The sequence below is a fragment of the Poecilia reticulata genome, chromosome 15 (assembly GCF_904066995.2).
Source record: "Poecilia reticulata chromosome 15, P_reticulata-male-v2, whole genome shotgun sequence".
In the NCBI taxonomy this organism is placed as follows: domain Eukaryota; kingdom Metazoa; phylum Chordata; class Actinopteri; order Cyprinodontiformes; family Poeciliidae; genus Poecilia; species Poecilia reticulata.
The window spans coordinates 28,442,906-28,451,459 of NC_088844.1; the positions used below are offsets into that span (position 1 = coordinate 28,442,906).

Consider the following 8,554-nt stretch of genomic DNA (forward strand, 5'->3'; position numbering starts at 1 on the left):
ATAAATGTTTTAACCAAAAATGCGCCAGTCAGACACACACCTGCAGATTTTGTTAAAGTTTCCATAAGTTTTACTTTGAAAGAAATTGATTTGGAAAAATGTTTCTTTTGCCTGATTTACTTATTTTGAACGTATATTCTAGAAATTATTTTAATTTCGACCTTTAAAACACCAAACTTTCAACATAACTATATTTGATTCATTTGATGCTGTAATTTTTAATACTAAATGATTGATGTTTTCATACTTTAGTAGCCTTCTTACTAAATATTTGGTAATATTTGGTAAGAAGAAGAGTAATTTCTTGGATGGCTACTTTTTCCTTTTGACTAAAATATGTTGAAGTGCTAATCTTACTTTTCTACAATTTTTGGATAACCTACCCATCTTTGCTAATAAATAATCTGTAAGACATCTAAGGTGACTGATTTTTTTTTGTGAGTTAAAATGTGCGCAACGCAATGTTTATGAAGGACAGGCTTTATCGATGCCAGAATTAGAATAGTTTTTTCTTTTTCCATAATTTTATTTTGTTGTGACTTTTTCTTTGTCTAATTGAGTTAGCATTTATTAGTTTTTGCGGTGTTTACTAGTTTTTATTAGTTATTATTATTATTGATATTGTAAAGTTTTAGCCTATTTTTACTAGTTTTAGTTTTTCCAGATTTTGTTATTTCTAAAAGTCAACGTATTGTGATTATGTATACATCAATTGGGTAATTAATACTCAACAGAAGATATATTTTCAAAAAAATAATTTAATTATTATTGAATAACCAACTGACTACAGTTTTATTCAAACTTTTGCTGAGGAGTTCCATAATTTGCTGACAGCTGACATAAAAAAAAATCAATTTCACATCAGTTTCAAAGGCTAATAAATGGATTCATTCCAAAACAAAGGACTTTATATATCTAAAATTTCAGTATGTTTTAGTTTTGTAAAGGCACAATGTAATTCTGTTATAGTTTTCCCCTTCAATTCCCATTTTTAATTAACAAAAATGTTTTCTCAATTTCAGTTTTCGTTAGCTTTCGTTAAACTTGGTCAATGTCTGATTAAAAATACTGTCAATGTAACAAAACCGTTACTGATGTATCACTCTGTCCTTCCTTTATCTCTTTTATCTGCGTACAAACACTGCTGCAGGCTTACATGGTCATAAGGCCGGACTCTCACAGTTTGGATAAAACTGATAAAGATTGGTCAGCACGCAGAAGGAGGCATCGATAAAAGCAGAAGGCGCGCTCCACTCGGTGTAATCCTTAAAATGTGCTGAGTGACTCTGAATTAACTCGGTTCCAAAATGAGTTTGACACTAAATCTTTTTATATATAACTAAAAATCTCCGTATTTCTTAAGGCTGAATGAATAAATAGATTCAGGTCTGATTTCTCCTGGAGTTACGCAAACTGAAACACAACAAACCCCTTTGCAGAAAGCTGTTATAATTCCAATTTGAAGAATGTATTTCTGTGGCCACAAATTAAAATGTTTTTAACATCTTTGGTTTGATGCAACGTTACTATAGTTAACTAAAACTAATGAAATAACATAAACTTTGTTAATTAAGATAAACAAAAGAGGTAATTAATGAGGAAAAATTATAACTAACTGGATCTACATCATCTGTTTATGAAACTAAGTAAAACGTGCTGAAATTTTATAAAATAGTCTTTGTCTTTGTCGGCAAATTATGACTTTTGACAGCAAAGGTTTGGAGAAAACATCAATCAGTTATTGTTCAACATTAATTTAATAATTTTTTTGATTCATTACCCTGTAAATGGATACACCACTGCAATACTTTGACCTTTTTGAATTCTGCACCTAAAAATTAACCAAAGTATGAACAAAGTAAAACCACTACTATAAAACCTAAACTAAATCCAAACAGAATTTACCTTATGATAACTAATGAAAACTAGCAAGCACACTTGAAAAAATAATTTCAGTTAACCAAACTAGACAAACAAAAAGTCACAACGACATAAAAGCAAACTATAATGAAAAACCCAAACTGTTATAACCTGCTCTGATGTCACAGAGCAGCATTCAGTGCCATTCGTCTCACTGCAGGAAAACCGCTCAACGTGTTCAACTTGCTACTAAATATTTAGTTTTAATTAAATCAGAATAAAATCACTAAAACTGTGAGGATGCATAATGAGCAGCAATGTAAACTGGAATGGATAATTTATTCTTTCTGTGGCAATATTTTAGGAAAATAATCACCACAAACGAGTTATAAAAAATGAAGTAAAGACAATTAATTGAAAAAATGTAACCAGTTAAAAGTTCAATAAGACTGGAAATAAAATGGGAAATTAAATGAGTAATATTGGTTAATTAAACAAATGTTACTTTGGATAATAAAATAAGTCTGGAAATTTCTTTTTTTTTTTTTTGGAATGCATTATCTGCTACATAAATTACTTTAAAAAGCCAATTTTGGAAAGATGCATTTCTTCACTGTGACTGAATGTCTTCAGTAGCTTTAAATGTCAGATTTCTCACTGAATCGCCTTCTTTTTCTTGTCCTTCCTTCTCAAGTCTTTTCATTGCTATTGAGTGAAGGAATGAGTTATTCCACAAACAGTTGGTTTATTATAGAGCACTGATGGTTAATGGGAATTCTCACTCTGAGAAAATGAAAATCAGTTACTTAGTAAACATGCTGGAATGATGGAGATGGGACAGTGCTGAGCTGCATGCAGCTTTAATCTGCTTTTATTTCTTGTTATTTGAGACGTATTTGATAGTTCCAAGACCATGAGTGAACTGCATGCAAAGGTCCCGAAAAGAAATGTTTATGCTGAGAAAAAGTTTCTAAAGCAACTCAGTCAAATTTGTGGTTTAGATCATTTCTAATATACATAATGCGTTTCAGTGTTTCCTGCAGATGTTAAGCAGATGCTGCTGGTTATAGAAGATGCAGAAAACCAAAAACCTAATGCTGACCTGCATGACCCAAAGCCCTACCACATAAATGAGGAAGAGGAGAGAGTCTGCATCATTCAGAGGGAAGAGCTGCTCACTGTGAAGGAGGAGATAGAAAGTGCCATAAAGAATGAGGATGATAAACAGTCCCCTCTGCTCTCACAGCTTTATCAAGACCAAATTAAAAACAAAGAACTTCCAGAAGGAAACAATGAAGGAGAATCCATCAAAACAGAAGACCGTGGAAATGGTTTCAGCTCCTTAGAGTCTGAAGACACAGAAAAGAATGAAAAGGAGGATGATGTAAAGCACCCAGGCTCTGAGAAGAAACATTTGTCAGACTCTGGACTGAAAACTGAGAATATGGACAATGACTGGAAGGAGAGCAGAACTCCTGAGTCAGATGGAGATTTAGTTAACAAACTAGCTTCAGAAATAGAGGCTCCATGCTCGTTAGATACTAAGAAATGTACTATGGAGAAGAAAAATGGTGACTCACGAAGGAAGGTTCAGACAGGACGAAAGTTTAACTGTGAAGACTGTGGAAAAACATTTCTTCAAACAAATAGCTTAACCACACACGAGAATCCACACAGGAGAGAAACCTTTCTGTTGTGATATCTGTGGGCATAGATTTAGCCATAAACATAGTTTAACCACACACATGAGAATCCACACAGGAGAGAAACCTTTCTGTTGTGATATCTGTGGGCATAGATTTAGCCATAAACATAGTTTAACCACACACATGAGAATTCACACAGGAGAGAAACCTTTCTGTTGTGATCTCTGTGGACATAGATTTAGCCAAAAATCACATTTATTCATACATATGAGAATCCACACAGGAGAGAAACCCTTCTGTTGTGACCTCTGTGGACATAGATTTAATGATAAATCAAGTTTAAACAGACACATGAGAATCCACACAGGAGAGAAGCCTTTCTGTTGTGATCTCTGTGGACGTAGATTTAGACATAAATATAGTTTAACCACACATATGAGAATCCACACAGGACAAAAATCAGTTTGTTTGGTTGAGTAACTCATAGTTATTAACCTTTTCTTAGCTGTCTTGTTTTCACCATATGTAATCTACAGTAGCCTGAGGGATTTACCCTCACTAACAGGTGCCATATTTTGTATTTTCTATATTCGAATTTAATTTATAAATGTATTTTTGTTTGGGTGAAGGTTTATTAAAGATTTTGTTTTGCTCATTGTCACCTTTTCTTAGAGGTTACCTGGAGCTTCATGTATAAAGCATGTGTACGCGCAAACGTGTGCACAACACGGCGTGAAAGTTTACATAAATATACGCAAACTTTTGACCTGCCATGAAAATGTGCGGCACCCAAACAAATTTTTTCTGTGAGCAATAACAAATTATAAGGTGTCAAAACTCACCTAACTCCCATGAAATCTGACTCTATTCAGTGCTATTAAGACTAAGAACCATCAAACCCAATGTTTTTTCATGATTGTAATATTTTATTGTTTAAACGTAAACAATAAAACTGAACCACATTTATCCTCAGACAATAACATAACACGCACACAAACTAAAGTAAATAAAAATAAAGGGATGTGAAAACCTCACTCGAATGTAAATAATGAATGAGCACCTGCCCCTTTTGTTCATTGCCCCCAACTGCCCTTTTGGTCAAATTTTTTTTAAATTTTTTTAATTATTTTTTGGTATTATTATTTTCTAAGCCCTCTTCTGAAAAAAACCCAACCCAGACTTTAGTTTAGGGTCTGGTTTGCAGAGTATGAAGTTAAATTTTTTTTCCCAATGGGAAAAAAAAACTGAACTCAGTTAAGTAAAATAAAATTGCAATAACTTTTGGAATTGTAATAATTTCTTTTTTAACAACAAGTCGTTTTGTTTAAAAAAATTTAAAAAAATAATTAAACAACTAATTTTTGTCTTGTGAACTTCAAAAGTTATTTCCCAAACATAAACTTTTATTTGCACACATAAATCTTTTGTTGTGATTTTAGGCCCTGCTCACAACCAGTGGCGGAGCTAGACTTTTAAAGTTGGGGGGGCCAGGACTACCTCTTGGGGGGGCAAAATTTTAAATGTGTGTGTGCACATCTATATATATATATATATATATATATATATATATATATATATATATATAATTAGCTGGCCAATGGAAGAGATGAAGGCCACGGATGTTAAGACTAGGAAGCTACTAACCATGCATGGAGGATTCCACCCCAAATCCAGCACCCTGAGACTGTACACGAGCCGTAAGGAAGGAGGCAGAGGACTAGTGAGTGTGAGAGCCACTGTCCAGGATGAAACATCCAAGATCCATAAATACATCAAGGACAAAGCCTCAACAGACGATGTGCTCAGCGAATGTCTCAGGCAATGGGGAACAGAAGACAAGGTGCTGGAAGTACCATCATGGGAGGACAAGCCCCTACATGGGATGTACCACCGACAAATAACTGAAGTGGCTGATGTCAGGAAAACCTACCAATGGCTGGAGAAAGCTGGACTCAAGGACAGCACAGAGGCTCTCATCCTGGCCGCCCAGGAACAGGCCCTAAACACCAGAGCAATAGAGGCTCAGATCTACCACACCAGACAAGACCCAAGGTGTAGGTTGTGCAAGGAGGCCCCTGAGACAGTCCAGCACATAATAGCAGGGTGCAAGATGCTGGCAGGGAAAGCGTACATGGAATGACATAACCAAGTGGCGGGCATAGTGTACAGGAACATCTGTGCAGAATATGGACTGGAAGCCCCGAGATCAAAGTGGGGAACACCCCCAAAAGTGGTGGAAAACGACCGAGCTAAGATCCTGTGGGACTTCCAGATCCAGACAGACAAGATGGTAATGGCGAACCAACCGGACATTGTGGTGGTGGATAAAGAACAGAGGAAAGCCGTTGTGGTGGATGTAGCAATACCAAGTGACTACAACATCAGGAAGAAGGAGCATGAGAAATTGGAGAAATACCAGGGCCTCAGGGAGGAACTGGAAAAGACCTGGAAGGTGAAGACCACAGTGGTGCCTGTGGTCATCGGGGCCCTCGGGGCAGTCACCCCCAAACTGGAGCAGTGGCTCAAACAGATCCCAGGAACAACATCAGACATCTCAGTCCAGAAATGTGCAGTTCTAGGCACAGCCAAGATACTGCGCAGAACCCTCAAGCTCCCAGGCCTCTGGTAGAGGACCCGAGCTCAGAGGATGAAACAGACCACCCGCGGAGGGTGAGAAGGGAATTTTATATATATATATAATTTTAAAAAAATAACCAAACTGAATATTTGGTTATTTTTTAAGCCCCTCTGTCATTTGACATCTTATAATTAACACCTTTGACTGGCGCACATGGAGACATGATAGACTTTATGCAAAGAGTTCATCGCAGAGGAAACTAAAATCAATCAAATAAAAGATCCTTTCTGAATATCATCTCATGGACACTGAACTAAATGCGTCTTTCTGACCGGGAGCTGACAGCGTGTTGAAGAGTTATGGACACCTTGGTTAGGAAGCTCTGATTGGACAGGTAACAATAGTTCGGGTCGGACCAGAATTATTTGCCTGATGGTGGTTCGGGCTTCTCATGAGTTTATATTTAATGAGTTTGGAGCACAGAGAGAAAAATTAAAGAGAATGTTAGGATCTACTTAGTTTAAGTAGAGGAATAACAGCTGACTGTTGAGAGAGGAAAGAAATTAAAGTGCAGATCCGTTAAGCAGAAACAAGCGCAGAGCGCTGGGCAATAAATGCTCCAGTTAATCACACATGAGATGACAAACGCCAAATATACAATATATAGTTACACTGCTTACGTTAATGATGTTTTAAAAACAAAACCAGTAAAAACTTAACTGAGTTAATATATCAGATTACCTCCTCAGCCTCATTTTGATGAGAACAGAGAGCAGTTTGCTTGTTTCTGTCCAGACTGTGATCAGCTGACCACTTGGTGCGCAGACAGTTTAAGCTTTACGCACAGAGAACATCGTGGAGCTCATTATTAATCATACTAAGAACAATATCTGTCAGAGAATCACCTCTGATCTGGGCGCTTTAACGGACCAGAGGCTTTGGAGCGTCCAGCAGCTGATCCGCTTCTGCGGGGTTTTTCTCCCGCAGAGGGAAGTGATGACGGGATCAGGAAACGATCAGAGTTCTGCCGTCTGCTAATCACGTCATTTCGTGAAATGTTACCTGATTTTAAAAACGTTCTCGCAGAGAAATAATAAATGTTTAGTTTGATGACTACAAATTGGAAATAAAATGATTTTTTTCTTTGACGGACAACAAAAAAACTCTAGCGCCACCTCTGCTCCAAACTACGAACATTGTCGGCCCCTCTTCGTTTTTTTCTCTTTTTTGCGGAGGATCAATAAATAACTTATTGGTGTTTTACAACCACCAGGTATGAAGTGCTTTAGCCTTTGAGTTGCACCACAGCGCAGCAACTGAAACATCCAGGAGAAGAATATCAGCTTGTTGTTATGAGTATAAAGGAGGCTGGTATCACGCCTGATAAAAATCTATTTATTTGTCATCACATGGACTTATATAAAGTTTTATACATTTTCTTTTCATATATTTATTATTGTTTTTCTTCTTTAGATAGATTGACTTAGAATGATTCCAAATAATGTACAGGAATAACCTGGTGCCGTTACATGTCAATCATCAGGGGGGGCCACTGGGGGGGCCAATCAGATGACAGGGGGAGCAATGGCCCCCCTGGCACCCCCTCTGGCTACGCCACTGCTCACAACGTCATGTGAGAATCACAAGCAAAACTTTGAGTCAAACAAAAACTTAGAATATCAAGAAAAGATTTATGACATGCACAAATAAGTTTGTTTAACAAAAACAATCACTGAGACATGAGACTGTTGTTCATGAGACAAATGTGTGATTTAAATGTTTAAAAAGGTTTTTTTAAGCAAAACTCAGTAGGCTTTTCTCATGGTGACATACATTAACAATTCAATTTTTGCTTTTGTTTTTTTCTTTTTTCTGCAGTTCCACCTTAAAGTTTGATGCAGCTCTGCTTTCCTGATTGGACCGTCTTCATCTCCACTGCAGCAAACAGGAAGCTCTTTTTAGAGATTACAGTCCACTAATCTGTAATCTATAAAAAGATTACAAGGGCATAAAGGTTGCTTTGTGCCCTTGTTTATATTTTTAATAGTGTAATTCTGTAAAGACAAAATATGTAAACCAGAGCTAGACCACCAGCTCTGATTTACAAAATAGACCTGCAGAAAGAAATTACTAATAGAATATCTTACATATGCATAGTGTTATGCTCTATGTAGAGATTTCCTTTAGCTCTGATTGTATGTCTCACAATTTTGTAATTTATCATTGTTTATTAAACTCTGAAAGCTGAGAGGCTGTTAATATTCTGTCCTAGAAGGCGGTTAGATGGGCCCTTTCTTGTTGTTGAGCACCTGCCCCTGTAGTGGTCTCTGTACGGCCCTGGCCATATATCTGCCGTAGCTAATACTAGGGACATTCTGTCATATGTGCGTGGTTGTAGGTGAGGAAGACGCCGGTAAACCCAGGTAGTAATGAGGAAATTATGTATTTAATAAAGAATCAGGAACAAACT

At 36.8% G+C, this 8,554-nt stretch overlaps 1 long non-coding RNA gene and 1 pseudogene across 2 annotated transcripts; both read left to right on the forward strand.

The window, feature by feature from the left end:
* The first annotated feature begins 2,746 nt into the window (after positions 1-2,746).
* On the forward strand, positions 2,747-4,011 carry LOC145555060 (uncharacterized; annotated as a pseudogene).
* Positions 4,012-5,094: 1,083 nt separating this feature from the next.
* LOC145555061 (uncharacterized) lies at positions 5,095-8,334 on the forward strand. Of its 2 annotated transcripts, none has more exons than XR_014091129.1 (2): positions 5,095-6,176; positions 7,963-8,334. It is a non-coding gene; the product is annotated as an uncharacterized LOC145555061 (long non-coding RNA). The 2 variants fall into 2 exon arrangements; XR_014091128.1 differs by lacking the exon at positions 5,095-6,176 and adding an exon at positions 6,184-6,478.
* The last annotated feature ends 220 nt before the right edge of the window (positions 8,335-8,554 follow it).